This window comes from Mytilus galloprovincialis, chromosome 11 (assembly GCF_965363235.1).
Source record: "Mytilus galloprovincialis chromosome 11, xbMytGall1.hap1.1, whole genome shotgun sequence".
NCBI classification, from domain to species: domain Eukaryota; kingdom Metazoa; phylum Mollusca; class Bivalvia; order Mytilida; family Mytilidae; genus Mytilus; species Mytilus galloprovincialis.
This window is the reverse complement of record NC_134848.1, coordinates 15,249,645-15,272,935: the sequence shown is the minus strand read 5'-3', so window position 1 is coordinate 15,272,935 and position 23,291 is coordinate 15,249,645. Positions and strand designations below refer to the sequence as shown.

Here is a 23,291-nt window from a genome sequence, read left to right as displayed (position 1 = left end):
CTTTATTTAAATTCGGGACCTCGGGATTTTATTTTTTCAAGTCCGGGATTTCGGGATCAAGACCCCTCCTATCCCCCCGCAATACATACAATAGGAAAGTCCCTATTTTTCTCTTTTCTTTATATTTTACCACCTTATTATTTCAAGGCCTAGCTTGTTTTGGGCGCACTTTTCTTAAATTTTTTAAGCTATTTTCTTCACTGTTTGTCGATGATTTTATGTTCTTCATTGGAAGGAAATACATTTTGAAGAATATAACGTTGGTCTCTTTTCCCCGACTTAAATCGTCCCTTAAAAAACAAAGTAAGTTATGATTAGAAGACAATGGTTTATTATATTATTCTTTACTAACTGAGGCGTAAAATATATTGGTAGGTTTAATACTGTTTATAACATGAAAACTATGAAGAAGCTATTATCTGCTGGTAGGTTTAATACTGTTTATAACATGAAAACTATGAAGAAGTTATTATCTGCTGGTAGGTTTAATACTGTTTATAACATGAAAACTATGAAGAAGCTATTATCTGCTTGTCCAGACTGAAATTTGTCACGTGTAAGACGGTAAATAACATGTCATGTATGTTGTATTTTCATGGTTGGTAGTTTATGAATCCGGGTCCGTTCGCCCTGATTCATGTTCGCCCTGATAAATGTTCGCCCTGATTTCTGTTTGCCCAGAATCTATTCGCCCTGATTTTAATTTTTTTTCTAATTTCATAATTTTAGTATTTGAACAAAATATGTTAAAGTTTGTTGAAAAATTGACAGAATATTTATATTCCCGCGATCAATTTATCATTTTCTCTTTGATTTACCATAGATGTAAAAATAATACATCTATGGATTTACAGAGTAGAATACTGGACTGAATACAATGTATTTCTCTTTATTGATAACTACTCTCAGAGTATTATATTAAATGAACTTGTAAACAAACATGTTTCATGATTTACAGTTTGTAAATCATTGTTTTTTTTTTTTTTATTAATTTCAAGGTGAATATTTTATCAAAACAAAACGTTTGATTTTTATTAATAATCCACCAAAAGACAAGTATCAGTGATCCGAATTATTTTGTCATTGAACAATTATAATGATCCTAAACAAGCCATAAACTTTTAGATATTTCCCTGTTTCCATAAATATCAAGAATATATATATCATAGAAATATCTGAATAAGTTTATTCAACTTCAATGTCCTGAATATTAATATTTTTTTAGTAGGGCGAACTAACCAGGGCGAACATGTTATCAGGGCGAACGGTCCCAATACCGTAGTTTATTATATTATGACTGAGACAACTATCCTCCTATCTACAAAATATTATGAAATTGTGTCCTGTTAAAGGGAGGTTATATTTTGTGAGTATAAATGAGACAATATTTCATAGGCAGAATCTTGTCTCATGAAGGGGAGGTTATCAACATATAATCATGTTGGAGAAGGTATATAGGAATTTGTTTTCTGTGACATGTGCCTGTGTATATATTTACAAAATAAGCGATTATCAGTACATCATGTACATAACTTATATGTGCACAGTATAATGTAATAAAATGAAACATATGTTAGACAATTCTTTAAACTATAATATATATATATATATATATATATATATATATACATTTGTAATGTATTTATGCAAATTTGAAACTCACTATTAGTAAATATAATATAAATTCCTTACTATACAAAACAATTTTCAGTTATAAATCTAAAAATGTGCATGCTGCATGCTTGTGTACTATTTCTAATTGTGTAATAATTCGATAAAAAAATATTTTAAAAGCCAGTATTTCTTAGTGAAGTATTTTCATGAACAGAATTTCATAGTGAAATACTGTCTAGAAGCAGGTGACAAAATTTTATAGACAAGGACACTATTTCATAATAAAATATTGTTCAAGACAATATTTCATTATGTAATCATGTTAATACTGTCTGTGGACAATATTTTATATGAAATTTTGTCGACAGACAATATTTCATGCATGGGGGACAATATTTTATGTTACAAATATGTGGCATGCATGCCAATGAGACAATTCTCAATCCAAGTTACAATGCATTAAAAGTTAAGAACCATAAGTCATATTACGGCCTTCAACACCATGAACTCAGAGCTTGTAAATTATGTTGACATTTACTAACATTGTATTCCTTATGAATAAATAAGTCGTAAGGTATACATCAATTAGCAGTACAGCATACAGTCAAACCTGTTTTCAGAGACCATTTAATGTAGAGCAAAACAGTGGTCTCTTATTACAGGTGGTCTTTTAATACAGATTTGATTTATCATGTTTATATACATGACATACCGAAACAGAGGGACAACAGTCCGAAAATTGTATGTCGTCATTAAATATCAGATTAGAAGCTTCCTCGCTCTAAAAGGGGGAACAAATATGTTTACTTGTGTAACTTTTGTAGCATGAACAACGATAAACAGCCTGCACGGACTTCTGTAAATTAACAGCTTCCGCATGAAACATCTTGATGTTCACCTCGTCTAATCTTTTATTCAATGCAGATACAAAAATCGACTTTCCAATACTGTTAAATTGACTCAAAAATCAGTCCATTTTTTCTTTTCTTTGCATATTAAACACTGCATAAAATTTAACAACGTTTGTCTTTTCTTTGGACTTAATGGGGCAAGTTGCAACGGACTTGACGTATCACGGAATATTTACTGAAACTATCCGTAAATTATTTGGATTTTACAATTAGACTTTTCTGACAAAGTATATTTAATGTTTTATAACAAAAAAACATAGAATATAAACACATACACACAAAGATTGTAGCATATATCAGTGCAAATATGTGTATATAATAGCGAAAAGGTAGTAATGTCATATATCAGTTGAGACCAAATTATTGACTAATACACAAAATGTGACGGAAGGCAAGTGATTAAGTTCCGTGTTGAAATTGAAGTTTTTTATTCCATTCTTTTTCCATTGATTTCTTAAGGTTTTTTTCATATTTTGGTTCCGAATTTTTTATCACTGATTAGTTTTATGAAATACTATATGCTAAAAATATTACGGGATAATTTGTTTTACTACGATGAAGAAGAAACTAAAGTTTGTGTCTGAATTTGCGATTAAAATTACCTAAATTTTTAACAGTCTAAACTTCGCAAATTTTATAGATTATAAGAAAATGAAATACTAAATAGAATATTTCGATATCTGAAAATAGCGTCAGGAAAAACTATTTCAGTTAAATGTAAGCAAACATACACAATTTTTCATTTTGAAAAAGGGGGGTTGAAACTCTCCTATATACTACTAGTCATTAAAACGACTTTTTAGAAAAATGTGACCGTACGAAATTCTGACGACAGGGCAAAAACTAAAGAAGACATATTTGTCTTTAAGTTAAGACAATTTTTAGCCGTGTGTTATTTGGGGAGATTAAACTCGCCATCTAGACGACTTTTTACACTTCTGTCACCGCACTATTAATAAATCTGGGGTGGGTGTGACTTAATACACCAGATAACTTAAATATATTCACCTAAACTGAGGGTCTGGATGGTGTTTACAGAATAGATACACCAATCATGTAATAATCCCTTATTAAGCAAAAGAGCAATATTTAAAGGCTGAGAAATTAAAGATTAAGAAAAGACTGATAATAAAAGAAAATGATGGTGTGTTAAAATACAAAGAATAGATAATACTGGGCAAAATAGATAAAGATTAATATAGAAAATGGTATATAAAATATAGAACTGAAGGACCCTATCAAGAATCATACATTATAATATAATTGATACTTACATTTAATTGTGTATAGACCTCATATTTGATGTTATAGAAACTACACTCTTTTATATGCATTAACTGTCAACTTAAATGTGCCAGTTGTAAATCAATCTGCAAAAGAAGTTACAATAATTACTGAAAGGTTTCAATTAACACTCAATTGTATACACACCAGGTTGTAATATAAAATACACAAAATTAAGATTGATCTGTTGATGTGATTGTTTTATAACAAGTGTGTTAAAATTTGAAAAGATCTACACAAACACGCAAATACTTCAGATACACATTATCATAGTGAATCAATATTGAAAATACATATTTTTAAATTTAATCTTATGTCTATATATAAAATAAACATAAGAAAACAAATATATTAAAGACAAAAAATTCAAATACACACTAAAAGGGATGATTTAAAATAATACTATAATGACTTATGTAGCATCAGATTCAAAACCATCAATAAAAAGTTGTTAATAAATTATGGCCATGACAATAAATAATATTTCTCACATATAATATCTCATGTGAATGCTTCCACAGTTTGATTAAAAGCAGACCAGGCTCAAGCTAGCAGCCACTCGCCAGCAGCCACTTCGCTAGCAGCCAGTTTTCAGATATGTCTATAAATCCAAAAGTTGCAAAAGACTCAAACGTACTTTAAATGTTTTTATCAATCATATAATCACAAAATAATCTGTTTTTATATATGAATGAGCAGCCGAAGACACTATTTAATGTTTTTTTTTTTCTTTCAAATTAACATGTAATTTCCTGATCATTACTTTATTCGCTTTTCATATACAAAACAGCGTGCTGCGCGCAATTTTAAATAGTGTATGAAGAATAGTAAATAGCTATGCACTTATTTAAATGCTGGCAAAATTGTTGTTACATGACATCGACGTTTCCATAAGAAATCAATTTTGTGATATTGTAAGAAATAGCTTTCCATAGTCTCGGCATCCTGTCAAGTAGTTCCTAAAAAGTATCAATAGTTTTGCATTACAAGAATAGAAAATTGCACTCGTGCTTTGCTATTTTTTTGTCAGACAAATTTGTTTTGACAAAAGATTCTACTTCTGAACAAGCGGAATGCGCTCACATTTAATTATACGAAAAGTTTATTTGTTGTACTTAATGTATGGTGTGCACGGAAAATATAAATTAGCAATTTATAAAAGAAACCTACCTTTGGACCTATGGTGAATTTTCCCACCTGGGCCATTTGGGCCATTGGACCTTAGACCCTTACCTATCATTTGCACCTAGTGGGTAAAAAAGTATTGCCGTAGGGAATTTTTGACAGACTTTTGAAAATTTGGGGTAGGCATTTTTGACCCTTAAGACCTAAGTTCGGACCTATGGTGAAGACAAACTATGAGTTGTCCCACCTGGACCTTTTGGACCATTGGACCCTAGCACAATACCTACCATTTCCACCTAGTGGCTAAAAAAGTATTGCCGTAGGGAATTTTTTACACTCCTTTAAAAATTGGGGTAAGGCATTTTTTTAAAATGTAACTTGGACCCATGGTGAGGACAAACCATGAGTTGTCCCACCTGAACCTTTTGACCCATTGGACCTAGACCCTTACCTATCATTTGCACCTAGTGGGTAAAAAAGTATTGCCGTAGGGAATTTTTGACAGACTTTTGAAAATTTGGGGTAGGCATGTTTGACCCTTAAGACCTAAGTTCGGACCTATGGTGAAGACAAACTATGAGTTGTCCCACCTGGACCTTTTGGACCATTGGACCCTAGCACATTACCTACCATTTCCACCTAGTGGCTAAAAAAGTATTGCCGTAGGGAATTTTTAACACTCCTTTAAAAATTGGGGTAAGGCATTTTTTTTAAATGTAACTTTGGACCCATGGTGAGGACAAACCATGAGTTGTCCCACCTGAACCTTTTGACCCATTGGACCTTAGACCCTTACCTATCATTTGCACCTAGTGGGTAAAAAAGTATTGCCGTAGGGAATTTTTGACAGACTTTTGAAAATTTGGGGTAGGCATGTTTGACCCTTAAGACCTAAGTTCGGACCTATGGTGAAGACAAACCATGAGTTGTCCCACCTGGACCTTTTGGACCATTGGACCATAGCACATTACCTACGATTTCCACCTAGTGGCTAAAAAAGTATTGCCGTAGGAAATTTTTTACACTCCTTTAAAAATTGGGGTAAGGCATTTTTATGCCCCGTCTACGATAGTAGTAGGGGCATTATGTTTTCTGGTCTGTGCGTCCGTTCGTCCGTCTGTTCGTTCGTCTGTTCGTTCGTCTGTTCGTTCGTCCGTTCGTCCGTCTGTCCCATGTCAGGTTAAAGTTTTTGGTCGAGGTAGTTTATGATGAAGTTATAGTTGCATCCATTTGTAACTTTACATACATAGTCATTATGATAGGGAATTTCTAAAAAGTACCTCAAATTTAGGTTTTGGTCCTCATTTCATGGTTCATTGAACATGAAAATGAGATTGTGTGAAACAGCTCTTTGCCAGGTTAAAGTTTTTGGTCGAGATAGTTTATGATGAAGTTATAGTTGCATCCATTTGTAACTTTACATACATAGTCATTATGATAGGGAATTTCTAAAAAGTACCTCAAATTTAGGTTTTGGTCCTCATTTCATGGTTCATTGAACATGAAAATGAGATTGTGTGAAACAGCTCTTTGCCAGGTTAAAGTTTTTGGTCGAGGTAGTTTATGATGAAGTTATAGTTGCATCCATTTGTAACTTTACATACATAGTCATTTTGATAGGGAATTTCTAAAAAGTACCTCAAATTTAGGTTTTGGTCCTCATTTCATGGTTCATTGAACATGAAAATGAGATTGTGTGAAACAGCTCTTTGCCAGGTTAAAGTTTTTGGTCGAGGTAGTTTTTGATGAAGTTGAAGTCCAATCAACTTGAAACTTAGTACACATGTTCCTTATGATATGATCTTTCTAATTTAAATGCCAAATTAGAGTTTTGACCCCAATTTTACGGTTCACTGATAGAAAATGATAGTGCAAATTTCAGGTTAAAGTTTTTGGCTTCAGGTTAAAGTTTTTGGTCAAGGTAGTTTTTGATGAAGTTGAAGTCCAATCAACTTGAAACTTAGTATACATGTGCCCTATGATATGATCTTTCTAATTTAAATGCCAAATTAGAGTTTTGACCCCAATTTTACGGTTCACTGAACATAGAAAATGATAGTGCAAATTTCAGGTTAAAGTTTTTGGCTTCAGGTTAAAGTTTTTGGTCAAGGTAGTTTTTGATGAAGTTGAAGTCCAATCAACTTGAAACTTAGTATACATGTGCCCTATGATATGATCTTTCTAATTTAAATGCCAAATTAGAGTTTTGACCCCAATTTTACGGTTCACTGAACATAGAAAATGATAGTGCAAATTTCAGGTTAAAGTTTTTGGCTTCAGGTTAAAGTTTTTGGTCAAGGTAGTTTTTGATGAAGTTGAAGTCCAATCAACTTGAAACTTAGTATACATGTGCCCTATGATATGATCTTTCTAATTTAAATGCCAAATTAGAGTTTTGACCCCAATTTTACGGTTCACTGAACATAGAAAATGATAGTGCAAATTTCAGGTTAAAGTTTTTGGTCAAGGTAGTTTTTGATAAAGTAGAAGTCCAATCAACTTGAAACTTAGTATACATGTTCCCTTTGATAAGATCATTCTAATTTTAATGCCAAATTAGAGAATTTATTCCAATTTCACAGTCCTTTAAACATAGAAAATGATAGTGTGAGTGGGGCATCCGTGTACTGTGGACACATTCTTGTTTTTAAATGTAACTTTGGACCCATGGTGAGGACAAACCATGAGTTGTCCCACCTGAACCTTTTGACCCATTGGACCTTAGACCCTTACCTATCATTTGCACCTAGTGGGTAAAAAAGTATTGCCGTAGGGAATTTTTGACAGACTTTTGAAAATTTGGGGTAGGCATTTTTTACCCTTAAGACCTAAGTTCGGACCTATGGTGAAGACAAACTATGAGTTGTCTCACCTGGACCTTTTGGACTATTGTACCCTAGCACATTACCTACCATTTCCACCTAGTGGCTAAAAAAGTATTGCCGTAGGGAATTTTTTACACTCCTTTAAAAATTGGGGTAAGGCATTTTTTTTAAATGTAACTTGGACCCATGGTGAGGACAAACCATGAGTTGTCCCACCTGGACCTTTTGACCCATTGGACCTTAGACCCTTACCTATCATTTGCACCTAGTGGGTAAAAAAGTATTGCCGTAGGGAATTTTTGACAGACTTTTGAAAATTTGCGGTAGGCATGTTTGACCCTTAAGACCTAAGTTCGGACCTATGGTGAAGACAAACTATGAGTTGTCCCACCTGGACCTTTTGGACCTTTTGACCCTAGCACATTACCTACCATTTCCACCTACATGTAGTGGCTAAAAAAGTATTGCCGTAGGGAATTTTTTACACTCCTTTAAAAATTGGGGTAAGGCATTTTTTTTAAATGTAACTTGGACCCATGGTGAGGACAAACCATGAGTTGTCCCACCTGAACCTTTTGACCCATTGGACCTTAGACCCTTACATATCATTTGCACCTAGTGGGTAAAAAAGTATTGCCGTAGGGAATTTTTGACAGACTTTTGAAAATTTGGGGTAGGCATGTTTGACCCTTAAGACCTAAGTTCGGACCTATGGTGAAGACAAACTATGAGTTGTCCCACCTGGACCTTTTGGACCATTGGACCCTAGCACATTACCTACCATTTCCACCTAGTGGCTAAAAAAGTATTGCCGTAGGGAATTTTTTACACTCCTTTGAAAATTGGGGTAAGGCATTTTTTTTAAATGTAACTTTGGACCCATGGTGAGGACAAACCATGAGTTGTCCCACCTGAACCTATTGACCCAGTGGACCTTAGACCCTTACCTATCATTTGCACCTAGTGGGTAAAAAAGTATTGCCGTAGGGAATTTTTGACAGACTTTTGAAAATTTGGGGTAGGCATGTTTGACCCTTAAGACCTAAGTTCGGACCTATGGTGAAGACAAACTATGAGTTGTCCCACCTGGACCTTTTGGACCATTGGACCCTAGCATATTACCTACCATTTCCACCTAGTGGCTAAAAAAGTATTGCCGTAGGGAATTTTTAACACTCCTTTAAAAATTGGGGTAAGGCATTTTTTTAAAATGTAACTTTGGACCCATGGTGAGGACAAACCATGAGTTGTCCCACCTGAACCTTTTGACCCATTGGACCTTAGACCCTTACTTATCATTTGCACCTAGTGGGTAAAAAAGTATTGCCGTAGGGAATTTTTGACAGACTTTTGAAAATTTGGGGTAGGCATGTTTGACCCTTAAGACCTAAGTTCGGACCTATGGTGATGACAAACTATGAGTTGTCCCACCTGGACCTTTTGGACCATTGGACCCTAGCCCATTACCTACCATTTCCACCTAGTGGCTAAAAAAGTATTGCCGTAGGGAATTTTTTACACTCCTTTAAAAATTGGGGTAAGGCATTTTTTTAAAATGTAACTTTGGACCCATGGTGAGGACAAACCATGAGTTGTCCCACCTGAACCTTTTGACCCATTGGACCTTAGACCCTTACCTATCATTTGCACCTAGTGGGTAAAAAAGTATTGCCGTAGGGAATTTTTGACAGTCTTTTGAAAATTTGGGGTAGGCATGTTTGACCCTTAAGACCTAAGTTCGGACCTATGGTGAAGACAAACTATGAGTTGTCCCACCTGGACCTTTTGGACCATTGGACCCTAGCCCATTACATACCATTTCCACCTAGTGGCTAAAAAAGTATTGCCGTAGGGAATTTTTTACACTCTTTTAAAAATTGGGGTAAGGCATTTTTTTTTAATCTAACTTTGGACCCATGGTGAGGACAAACCATGAGTTGTCCCACCTGGACCTTTTGACCCATTGGACCTTAGATAAAATGAGATCCTTTTCAAAACTGATGAACTTGAGACGCGAGGGGATGTGGTATGTGGTCACTTTTGTCTGTCCGTGTTGAAGATGCTGACAATGGGAAAATCGTGGAAAATGCAATCTTTTCGCTCTATAGATAAATGGATAAGTTTGGATCCCATGCAAGACAGTGCATATCCGTCTGGTGGATCGTGCATCATTTCGATATGAACGACAATCGCATTACTAGCCTATGATATCCCAAGGACAGCTCGGATGCTGTGACAAAACGGTAGGTAACCAAGCAGTTGAAAGATGGTATAAAAGACAACAATGAGGTAGAGGCTGCGCTAGAAGCGATCATGAAATAGCTCTCGAGGACATGAAAAAACACCTTGTCGGTATCGAGAAAAAAAGTGGGAAAGTGTCTACCTTGCGGCACAAGAACTAGTGACCAAAGGATGGTATATGCAAAGAACTATGTGGATCTAAGCATGGCGGTTCTAGAGAAAATCAATACCATCGAATTGAAGGTGAAGTCTTATCACACGGCGGACAGGAGACGGCGCGAATCGAATCTCATATCTGAAGAGGACCTGCGCAACTATATGATAACACAGCAGTTTTTTCCGGTCATATGAACTAGTCTATTGCACATCCGCAGCTTTGACCCAATAGTTGAACTCCGTGGGGTACCCCTCCACTTGACGTTAAGCTCTTTCATCCCTCCCCATGTTCTTCTACGCAAGATATGTTCGATGCGGTAGGTGTTTTGACACTCATATCAACAAGGTCGGCCGCCTAGGTCTCATCCACACCACACTACTACACCGCGTTTTTGAAACGTTCCTCGAACTGGTTTGTGCAACTCATTCGCTAAATCATCGGTCCAGCGAACTTTTATTTTCTAAATACTCAGACCAAATCGAGTTTTGGTATCGATGATTGGTCCGATGATGCTGTGGTCCATGCGTTCGCGTGTGAAAGTGTTGGAAATGGTGTTAAGCGAGGCTAGCATAGCTTTGCCACAGATGGGGTAACGGGCGGTTTTATCCTTGTGCTGGGGATAACAGAGATCGTGGTGATATGCAGCCTGGTAAATTCGATTAATGTGGTTTGACCAAGCTTTCTGGGTGCAGGCGCTTGCTAAGTTTAATCTCTGGCCCGGTAAAGTTGTGTCCGGGTAGACGCATTTCCATTGGTGATCGGTTGATTACTAGTAGTTTGTCCATGAACCCTGCACCAGTTGCAGCAACAAACTAAGACTTCATGGCACCGCATACCTTACAATTTCCAACTTTAATCCGTCGCCTGTTCGATTCCTGGTCATTACCTCGCTGGGGTTAACTATGTCCGTCTTCCAATGACATTGCAAGCAAAAGTTCATCGCTATTTTATTCAAATAAATGAACGTCGAAGACATTTCCTACAGTGCCAACGCCTCCAACAGGAGCAATCGCTACCTCCTGCCGCAATCAGAAGGTTTATCATTGGGAAGTCGGACTGTGGTAAGACAACGCTGTTAAACAACATAATCCTGTGCGATGGATGCCTCAAGTACGATCAATTGTACGTCTTCAGGAAATCGCTTCACCAGCCCATCTACCGGGTGTTGCAGCAAGCGCTGGGAACAGGCTTCACTAAGGAAGATATCCTAAACCTCGTACAGTGCAAAGCCAAGTCACCCTACTCGTTGATCGATGTGGTCAACGCCTCACCACCACCACGACACCCGGGTGGTATCGAAACTTTTTCATCGAGCAAAGGAGCGATGAACTAAGCCCCGGAAACTCGACCAAACTCATTGTGTTCGACGACTTGATGCTTAGCAAATGAAGACTACTACGTGAGTGATCGCCACAACATTGATTGTTTTTAATTGTGACAACTACTTCAACTGCCCCGCCAGTCTATCCGGGAGAATGCCAAGGTCCTATGCTTCTTCTAGCATGATGCTAAGAATTTCGAACAAATCCGACGAGATCACTGCAACAATCTCACCAAGGAATACTGTAAATTCAGAGATTATTGCGAGGTTTTTATTATTGCGAATAATGCGACAGAGTTGTAAACGCAATAATTAAAACTCGCATTTTGTAATGTCTTCACTGAATTAAGCATGACTTTTCTCAAAATCGTAATAATTAAAATCGCATTTAATTTAAAATGACAAAATCGCAATAATAAATGAACGTAATAATTTCTGAATTTACAGTAGTTTGGCAACCTATGTATTTGTAACCATCGATATAAAAAGCACCAAGGCAAATGGAAAATATCGATGCAATTTGATGAGTTTTATAGGTATTGTATCAATAATAAATTGTTACAAAGATAACCCCTCGAAGTACAAGGATTCAGAGTTCCTAGAGTATTCATTGTCAGATATTGAACTGGAGCTAGAGTTCGATCCCCAGCCTAAGAAATACGAATGGCCCTGAAATGTAAATTTGAGTCGGCCCCGGGCAAGGTATGAAGACTGTGTTACAAGTGTGGTTGGATTGTGTTTCATTATTTATGTCCCGATATGTATGAAAGTCTGTTGAATTGGATATACACATAATGGTAGATCCCAACGCCCACAACAACCCAAATGCCCGCCAAAACTTTTTTCGGTCATCAGTGCAATCACCGATGCAAACCGCGTAAAGACGTATGTCTCAGATACAGGAATCTTCAGAAGATGGGCATTCGACCCACGCTTGAACCATCGCATATAATTGATCGACCTGGGTCGACTGGGTATTCGAACCAAGACTATTGGGGTGTTCGAGGCAATCGAAGGCGTTCACACCAACGCTTAGGTGCGTTCGAATGCGTTCGTTCAAACCCTTGAAGGCGTTCGAAGCCGTTCACAGCAACGCCTAGGGGCGTTTGTTCCAACGCTTTGAATAAATGACGTTCATCCAAATTCCCGTCCCAAAGCAGCGGGGGGCACTCTCAAAGGAGTTGCATGTAACTAAGCGGAGCATTCAATCCTGTAACATGCAGCACCGCCCTGACATTATTGGACCTTTCCAAAGTGTTTAAGCCTGAGGTTGAGGCTCAGCGGAAAGCAGTTTAAAAAAATCACCAAAACAATTGAAGATTTACCTCCAGTTGTGCCAGCCCTTCCTTCTCCAACGCCCGAGTTTGCCGACCCTCTACCTATTGCACCACCTACAACCACCGTCCTCGTACCTCGAGAACAGCAGTATTTGCAGCTCAGTATGACTCCTTCCGCCGGCCACAACCTTGGATTTCGATCTGAAAACGATGGTTTCTTCATCCGAAGTTTATCAGTTACTTTTGACGGCGATGATATTTTCGTGGATGGTGTGAGGTACAAAGGAACCCTTGGCCTCTGGGAACTCATGGTGAAAAAGAAACCAGATTCGTTCGACGCTGACGACCTTGACGACTTTGAAGAGATCCTGAAAAGTTCCGGTGCCATGTATCAATGCAATTCAACCCTCTTAAAAACGGCGAAGGCGAACAAGAGTTACAAGGAAGGAAATCGTATCCCACATCTACCAGAGGGATAAGTTTGGCAGTGGGCTGCCAGTCGTGAATCTTTCTGCCAACTTCAAGCAGCTTCTCGATCGCTTGGAACTGTGTGCTGCAGCTTACCGAGCAGGAAATAATGGTGTGCGCAACGAAATTGTGTCGATTATTGATGCTATGAAAAAGGGTAGACATATCAGCATTGAGGAATATAAGGCGCTTCATCGTAGCTTCCTATAAATAAATGTTGCAAATAAAAAAAGGTTACGCACGAAAGTACGACTACGGTAGGACAGGTTTGTTTGACACAGTAGCCTTGAAAGGTGTTGAAAAATGTGGTTGGTAAAGTGGTATAAACCATCTACTACTTCGTCAACGCTAAAAATACATACATTATGTCTGACATCCTTACAATCACCGAAGGATTGACTTTCGATGAAAGTCTCCAGGGATTTATCAAGTTGACGAATACGAACCTCAAACTGGTGCCAACCTGAATAATCAAGGTGGTATCCTAATCAATATCGAAACCCAAGACTTATTACTCCATCCCGCTGAAAGTTATCTTTTGGTAGAGGGGCAACTGCAAAAGAACGACAGTAGTGCATATGCTGATGCAGATCTAGTGTCTCTCTTTCACAATGGAATCATGTATATCTTCTCTCAGGCCAGCTAATCGAACATATCAATAACCCAGGCGTTGCCACTACCATGTTGGAAATTCTGATTTATCACGACGATTTCTCCAAATCCCAAGGTCTCAACCAGCTGTGGTGCATGGATTCATCTACCGAAGCTGAGACCGAAAACACAGGGTTCGCAGCACGTCATGGTAAAATTATCCCCAAACCTGCCAACAAAGGAGCTTTTTCATTCACAATACCCCTGAGACATATTTTCGGCTTTTCAGACGACTACGACAAGATCGTATACGAATTAAAGCATGCATTGTCACTAGTGCGCGTGATTCAGACGCCGATGCCATGCACTGAGCCGCCGCAGTCAACGATGTGGCAAAAAATATTCTGAGTCAGATCTCTTGGTTCGTTCTTCACGTCACCCCATCAGGCAAAAACAAGATGCGGCTGTACAAAACCATACAAAGTAAAAGTAAAATCGACTGTGGATTTCGCATGAGGCAGTGTGATTCTATCACCGTTCCCAAAAACACACAATTTAAACTGGCGCATATCTGCCACAAGTGGTACTTATAAGCCTAGATATACAATCGTTGCAATCCAAACCGACAAAAGTGTGGATAAGACCCATGACGCCGCCGTGTGCGATCACTGTCGATTGCGGAACATAGATATTACTGTCAACGCTGAACCCTACCCAGCCGTCGTATTTAATGCCTTTTTCACCCAAAATAGGGTTGCCAGAGTGTTCAAGGAGGCTGCAGACATAAGAAAGAAACTCTACAACATGGTCACCCTCCTCAGTAACGGCGGCGTCAACACCGATACCTCTGATTTCACAGGCTTATAGCCGATGTTTATCATCTATGCAAGTCATCAGTCCGAGCGGCTGAAAGAATCCACGGTGGACATCCAGATACGAGCCGAATTCGATCGCAATGTTTCCGCCAACACCGAAGCATTTGCACTTGGAATCTCCGACAGAGTTCTTTACTTCGAATCTGACGGACACAAGACAAACGTCGTGTTTGAAGCCTGAAAATAAATTAACAACATTATTTTGCAGCAATTCGTAGGTAAAACCGATCTAAAGCAGGGGTTCTCGTTCATAGTATCCGGGAACCATAGCTAAATTCAAACCCGCTTCAATCCACTAAAAATTGGAAAGAATTATGAGATGTCATTGGTAAATCATGAGACTTACTACGTATACTCCATCCCCAACATTCACACAGGTTCCTATGGCATCAACGATGAAATACAGCGACAGCTGCGGCTCAACAAACACAAAGCCAAAATCATTATCGATGCAAATCGGGAAACCCTAAGAGCATCACTAACTCTCGCCAGGCACTACGAAGAACTTTACTTTTTTCAACTTTACAAATAGCCGCAACACCGTCTTGGGATTAGAACTGCAAATTTACACCTACGATAGGGCTATACAGAAGGGGAACACATTGTTAGTATCATCAACATCATCAGCATCCAGCTGGCAAATAGCGGTATTTTCTACGGGAGCTATGTAAATGGAAAGCAGTAATCCACCATCTGTAGTTTCTTTCCCGGTGTCGATCCTGGTATGAAGAACCCCCCAAAAAAACTGGTGTACTTACCAGTGACCCTGAAAACCATCAATCCCATGTGCACTTATCTCACCGATCAGGATGGTGACCCCATCAAACTCCGCGGCGAACACCTCACTATCCATTTTCATCTTCTAAGGGAATAAATAATAACTTAACACGATAATGGTTTGAAAGGTCAAGTAAATAAACTACACTGGGCTGCCAAGAAAGGTTGTCAAGTCTCCATTTATTTGTCCCATGCAAACCTGTAATGCGAACACAAGATGAGGCTCACCTCTCGGCAGGTTAAAAGATTATCAAACTTCTTCAAAAAGTTACTTGTGTTATTAATCTGGAGCTGAGTACCACCCAGATAAAAAAAACATAAAAAAAAGTGGATACCTACACATGTTCGTAGGCAATGAGGGCATTTCACATGGTATCTAAAACCATTCTATCTGCCTTGGGTATTGGAGACTTGATTGCTTTGGTGGTGAACCCGTCAACAAGGTATTGGGATCATGATTTTACCTGAAACTTGGTGTATGCGTTTGAAATTTTAAGATATTTTAATTCTGGTATCTATGGTGAATTTATTTGCACAGTGAATCCCAGTGGTAACGATCTCTACCTCAACCCTCAAACGCCAAGATCACCTATGATGATGGACTTTACTTGAGGCTTGCACGTGGTCAGCAATTCAACGACAAAGCCGGTCTGATATTAGGTGATACCAGCACCTTCAAAGATACCCCTCCTCGGTATGCTCCTATAAATAAATGAACGATTTAGATTCTGGGTACCGGCAACTAAAGATTTCTACCTCCTGAGCCTTATTCTCTCTCTGATCAGACATACCTTGTGTTTATTATGTGGCTTTTTTCTCTTTTCTTTCACAAAGGCACATAGGCAGGTAATAATTCAAGGTCAAATTGGCCAAAAGCCCAGGTGTAAATCATAGGTAAGGGTCTAAGGTCCAATGGGTCAAAAGGTCCAGGTGGGACAACTCATGGTTTGTCCTCACCATGGGTCCAAAGTTAGATTTAAAAAAAATGCCTTACCCCAATTTTTAAAGGAGTGTAAAAAAATCCCTACGTCAATATTTTGTTAGCCACTAGGTGGAAATGGTAGGTAATGGGCTAGGGTCCAATGGGCCAAAAGGTCCAGGTGGGACAACTCATAGTTTGTCTTCACCATAGGTCCAAACTTAGGTCTTAAGGGTCAAACATGCCTCCCCCAAATTTTCAAAAGTCTGTCAAAAATTCCCTACGCCAATACTTTTTTACCCACTAGGTGCAAATGATAGGTAAGGGTCTAAGGTCCAATGGGTCAAAAGGTCCAGGTGGGACAACTCATGGTTTGTCCTCACCATGGGTCCAAAGTTAGATTTAAAAAAAATGCCTTACCCCAATTTTTAAAGGAGTGTAAAAAAATCCCTACGGCAATATTTTGTTAGCCACTAGGTGGAAATGGTAGGTAATGGGCTAGGGTCCAATGGGCCAAAAGGTCCAGGTGGGACAACTCATAGTTTGTCTTCACCATAGGTCCAAACTTAGGTCTTAAGGGTCAAACATGCCTCCCCCAAATTTTCAAAAGTCTGTCAAAAATTCCCTACGGCAATACTTTTTTACCCACTAGGTGCAAATGATAGGTAAGGGTCTAAGGTCCAATGGGTCAAAAGGTCCAGGTGGGACAACTCATGGTTTGTCCTCACCATGGGTCCAAAGTTAGATTTAAAAAAAATGCCTTACCCCAATTTTTAAAGGAGTGTAAAAAAATCCCTACGGCAATATTTTTTTAGCCACTAGGTGGAAATGGTAGGTAATGGGCTAGGGTCCAATGGGCCAAAAGGTCCAGGTGGGACAACTCATAGTTTGTCTTCACCATAGGTCCGAACTTAGGTCTTAAGGGTCAAACATGCCTCCCCCAAATTTTCAAAAGTCTGTCAAAAATTCCCTACGGCAATACTTTTTTACCCACTAGGTGCAAATGATAGGTAAGGGTCTAAGGTCCAATGGGTCAAAAGGTCCAGGTGGGACAACTCATGGTTTGTCCTCACCATGGGTCCAAAGTTAGATTTAAAAAAAATGCCTTACCCCAATTTTTAAAGGAGTGTAAAAAAATCCTACGGCAATATTTTGTTAGCCACTAGGTGGAAATGGTAGGTAATGGGCTAGGGTCCAATGGGCCAAAAGGTCCAGGTGGGACAACTCATAGTTTGTCTTCACCATAGGTCCGAGCTTAGGTCTTAAGGGTCAAACATGCCTCCCCCAAATTTTCAAAAGTCTGTCAAAAATTCCCTACGGCAATACTTTTTTACCCACTAGGTGCAAATGATAGGTAAGGGTCTAAGGTCCAATGGGTCAAAAGGTCCAGGTGGGACAACTCATGGTTTGTCCTCACCATGGGTCCAAAGTTAGATTTAAAAAAAATGCCTTACCCCAATTTTTAAAGGAGTGTAAAAAAATCCCTACGTCAATATTTTGTTAGCCACTAGGTGGAAATGGTAGGTAATGGGCTAGGGTCCAATGGGCCAACAGGTCCAGGTGGGACAACTCATAGTTTGTCTTCACCATAGGTCCAAACTTAGGTCTTAAGGGTCAAACATGCCTCCCCCAAATTTTCAAAAGTCTGTCAAAAATTCCCTACGCCAATACTTTTTTACCCACTAGGTGCAAATGATAGGTAAGGGTCTAAGGTCCAATGGCCCAAATGGCCCAGGTGGGAAAATTTCACCATAGGTCCAAAGGTAGGTTTCTTTTATAAATTGCTAATTTTTATTTTCCGTGCACACCATACATTAAGTACAACAAATAAACCTTTCGTATAATGAAATGTAAGCGCATTTCGCTTGTTCAGAAGTAGAATCTTTCGTCAAAACAAATTTGTCTAACAAAAAAATAGCAAAGCACGAGTGCAATTTTCTATTCTTGTAATGCAAAACTATTGATACTTTTTAGGAACTACTTGACAGATGCCGAGACTATGGAAAGCTATTTCTTACAATATCACAAAATTGATTTGTTATGGAAACGTCGATGTCATGTAACAACAATTTTGCCAGCATTTAAATAAGTGCATAGCTATTTATTATTCTTCATACACTATTTAAAATTGCGCGCAGCACGCTGTTTGGTATATGAAAAGCGAATAAAGTAATGATCAGGAAATTACATGTTAATTTGAAGAAAAAAAAACATTAAATAGTGTCTTCGGCTGCTCATTCATATATAAAAACAGATTAATTAGTGATTATATGATTGATAAAAACATTTAAAGTACGTTTGAATCTTATGCAACTTTTGGGTTTATAGACATATCTGAAAACTGGCTGCTAGCGAAGTGGCTGCTGGCGAGTGGCTGCTAGCTTGAGCCTGGTTAAAAGCAGGTATGATGCACAGAGTAATGTATGCATTTTTTGAATAATTCTTTGTTTTTAATACTTCTACAATATGTTATAAATTGGAATAAGAAATAATTTAACATGTGTAAATGCGATCAGTTTTAAGATTCATGTACAAATATACCTTATAGATCTTTAAAGAAAATGCACTGGGGGGGAGCATAGGTGAAAGGTGGCGGGCCTCAGCCGGCATGTTGATCGGGCATTTTAACAAATTCTACTCCTTTAATACGTTGCATGGTTGATCATGGTTTCCCAAATTTAAACTTTGACCGGCATGAATGGATCCATGGTCAGTCTGCAAAATGTCGACGTGAAATTATATTTGTATAGTCAATAGTCGATAAAGATTGGATTGTTTATAAGCAAGTAAGATAGTGTAAACGTAAAAAATTATTTCAAAGGAAGTTTCAACGGACTGACCACATCATGTTGACAACGAAACGTGTAAATAACCACATTTTTTAAGTAAACATGCAGCTTTTTCTTCAGACTACATTCATAACCGCGAATGAAATGGATATCCAAGATCTTCGGCAGAAGGCGAAAATAATTTAAAACTAACGTACCTCAACATATAAGCAACCCACATCTATCGTGTTGTTGTCGAACTGAAGACACTGACTTCTATCATAACAAGGTGCCCGATCAGCTGTTGGTGACAAGCTAAAATCTGACGTCGACGAAACGTTCTAGCCAATCACGTGTCGAATAGTTGGGAAAATGACGTCAGATTTAGATTGCGATGCAAACACCGAAAATCATTGCTAAATATTTTTAAACTGCATTAACCCACATTAACCTGCCTGCGATATAACACATTTATAGGTTAGACAATACTTGGTCATGTTCAGTGGCGGATCCAGAAATTTTTATAAGTGGGGGCCCACTGACTGACCTAAGAGGGGGCCCGCTCCAGTCACGCTTCAGTGATTCTCTATATAAGCAACCAAATTTTTTCCCAAAAAGGGGGGGCCCGGGCCCCCTGGGCCCCCCCCCTAAATCCGCCTCTGATGTTTTATGAAAATTTAAGCCCAAGGCGAAGCCAAGGGCTTAAATCTTCATAAAACATGATCAAGTATTGTCTGACCAATTTAAAACATATTCACACTTTCGAGTGACCATACAAAATTCACGGGGGGGGGGTCTCTTCCTATATAAAGGTATATACATATGTGCCGCTGGAATGGGTCCCTTTTTTGATCCGTCAAATATATCAATGGGGTGCAATTTTACCGAGGAAATATATCAATAGGTAGTAATTGACCGATTGTGATATATCAATGGGTCATAAATTTCAGTTTGTTGTGCAACGATAAATATATGAATGGGTTATGATTTCGCTGTGAAATATATGTATAGGTAGGGATTTCACAATTATTCAATATATGAATGGGGGTGTTTTTAAAATCCCAGCTGCACACCTGTACCCAAAATCCCATGTTGAGACCCCCCCGTGACAAAATTAGCCTTTCCCATTGTAATATTCAAACCTTAACAGGAGTTCACTTTTTATAATGAACCAAATGTAAAACATACTAGGTAATCATCATTTTAATGGATGCAATGAAATAGCACTGACATACATGTAGTTTGTGAGGACCGAATGGATATTTTTTTTCTTCTGCTTCAGGTAAAATTTAATACTTTTATACCTTGAGATTTTTTTATTTTGGAAAGCAACACAATGTTATGTAAATCCCCTTTTTGAAAGTTTTTTTTTGTAAATAAAAACTCTCTGTATAAGCAGTTAAAAGTCCATAAAACATTAAATGCTTAATTTTCATTGATAGTTTTATATGTATTGTGTTCCTCCGAAAAAGAAAAAAAAAATCCTTTGCTTTACGTGTAAATATCAGTAGTATGATATTGTTTTCTTGAAAGAAAAAAAATTCCCTCAAATGCCAGGTATATAATTATAAACAAATATTATTTAACCTTACCCCCCCCCCCCAAAAAAAAAAAATTGTTTTTGTATATCTATAATACTAAAATTACGAGGTCCAATTTGTCAGCCGTCATCAAGTTAAAACGACGAATCAAAGAATTCAACTTTATATATAACTAATATAGTACAAAGGTGTAGATTCAAAATTACACCACTCCAGGCCCTTTTGTTTTCCACGTAATTAATATTGCCAATAATTAAGAAGTTCCGGGTAGAGTCCGATACCGATACCAATAGTGTCTGTATATTCACCTGTTACCTATTACCTTATCTGTACGATCCGCATCTGACAGGCGCACCACCAAACGGTGTTTTCAGGATTAATATGCTATATTCACGGGTCATAATCACCGTGTTGACACTACTAAATTCAAGCACTCCCTATTGTAGTAAGACTTTCTAAAATAACAATACGAATTCTAAAAATCTGGACTTTAAATAAGGCATATAGGTACAGTTTTCAATTTGTTAGCGGGCATGACGTAAAACAACAAATAAAATAATTCAACTTTATTTATAACTAATACAGGACAATGCTGTTGATTAAAAAACACTCCATTCCCAGACCTTTTCGCCGCAATATAGCCTTTTAAGCTAATGCGGCGTAAAGCAACCAACAATCAATCAATCCAGGACCTTTTGTTTTCCAAATGATTAATATTACCAATAATTGATACGTTCCAGGTCGACGGGTTCAAACAGAAAGATTTTGAAAGCAGAGAAAACTGTGCAACTTATAATCGGCATGACTTTATCAGATGACAATACCAATACTTAAATAAGGGTTACGCATGGTTATATAATTGAATTCAGTCACGGACCCGCGATATCACGGGTGTGTTCTAGTTCTATATATGTGTACCATTATAAAATGTATGAAAATTTGCAAAATTCAAAATGTTTTGTTTGAATCTTTGCTCCTTCATCTTTAATCAGTAGGCTCTTTTCCCAGTGAAAATGCCCCCGGGGATTGTACACTTCATTAGTGGAGTTATTTTAAGAGTTCACTTTTATAATTAACTGACAATGAAAAGTCATTCATGTAAAGCATTTCATAGTGCATGGAAAACCATGTACTATGAAAATTAGAGAGTGAAAAACTGACTTTTCATTGGACGAGAAGGGGTGAGTATGTTCTAAATATACACAAACAGATAGATACAATATATAGGCCGCAGGCAGGAGTCAATTGCAATTGTTAAACGAATATTCCTTCAATGAAGGAGGAGCTCATAGTTAGAGTGTCATGTTTTTGAGTCAATATTCAGTAAAAAATGTGATAGGTGCATGATTATAATAGGACATACAGAATCACAGAGGTACATATAGATAGAAGGCAGGTGGGAGTCATTCATGATTGTAACTGTTAAACGAATCTTCCTCCCAATTAACAGACTCACAGAGGTACATGTAGGCAGGTAGGAGTCATTATTGTAACTGTTAAACGAATCTTCCTCCCAATTAACAGACTCACAGAGGTACATGTAGGCAGGTAGGAGTCATTATTGTAACTGTTAAACGATCTTTCTCTATATTAACAGACTCACAGAGATACATATAGATAGTAAGCAGGTAGGAATCATTATTGTAACTGTTAAACGAATCTTTCTCTCAATTAACAGACTCACAGAGGTACATGTAGGCAGGTAGGAGTCATTATTGTAACTGTTAAACGAATCTTCCTCCCAATTAACAGACTCACAGAGGTACATGTAGGCAGGTAGGAGTCATTATTGTAACTGTTAAACGATCTTTCTCTATATTAACAGACTCACAGAGATACATATAGATAGTAAGCAGGTAGGAATCATTATTGTAACTGTTAAACGAATCTTTCTCTCAATTAACAGACTCACAGAGGTACATGAAGGTAGGTAGGAGTCATTATTGTAACTGTTAAACGAATCTTCCTCCCAATTAACAGACTCACAGAGGTACATGTAGGCAGGTAGGAGTCATTATTGTAACTGTTAAACAAATCTTCCTCCCAATTAACAGACTCACAGAGGTACATGTAGGCAGGTAGGAGTCATTATTGTAACTGTTAAACGATCTTTCTCCATATTAACAGACTCACAGAGATACATATAGATAGTAAGCAGGTAGGAGTCATTATAGTAATTCTGTTAATCGAATCTTCCTCTAAAGACGGAATCACATAATATATTATGTTGGTAATACTGATCATAACTTGAAATTAAGAGATTGATTGCCAATGAGACAACTTTCCATCATAGATCAAATGAAGTGGATGTAAGAATTTATAGGCCACCATACGACATTCAACAATGAAAAACCCATACTAGCTCAACGTATGAAAAGGAGTTTAATCGCATTGAACATAAAGCCCGGGTCTGCCAACTCACCCCACTGAGTGATGACAAAAAATATTAAACTGTATCATAGTAAATAAAGACCTGCTAACTCTCCCTAGTTATAAAAAGGAGTTTAATTCCGGCAAAAGAAGGTCTGCCAACTCGCCCTCTAACTGAAAAGGAGAATAAAATCCTACTACATTAAAGACTACAAATTCGCCCATCT

The 23,291-nt window shown here is 37.8% G+C and overlaps 1 protein-coding gene across 1 annotated transcript in view; it reads left to right on the top strand.

Moving 5' to 3' along the window:
* Positions 1–286: 286 nt before the first annotated feature.
* LOC143051678 (uncharacterized) overlaps positions 287–23,291 on the top strand; it is a 174,970-nt gene continuing 151,965 nt past the window's right edge. The window contains exon 1 of the mRNA XM_076224588.1: positions 287–371. The gene's annotated coding sequence lies outside the window, so the exon portion shown is untranslated. The remainder of the gene's footprint in view (positions 372–23,291) is intronic.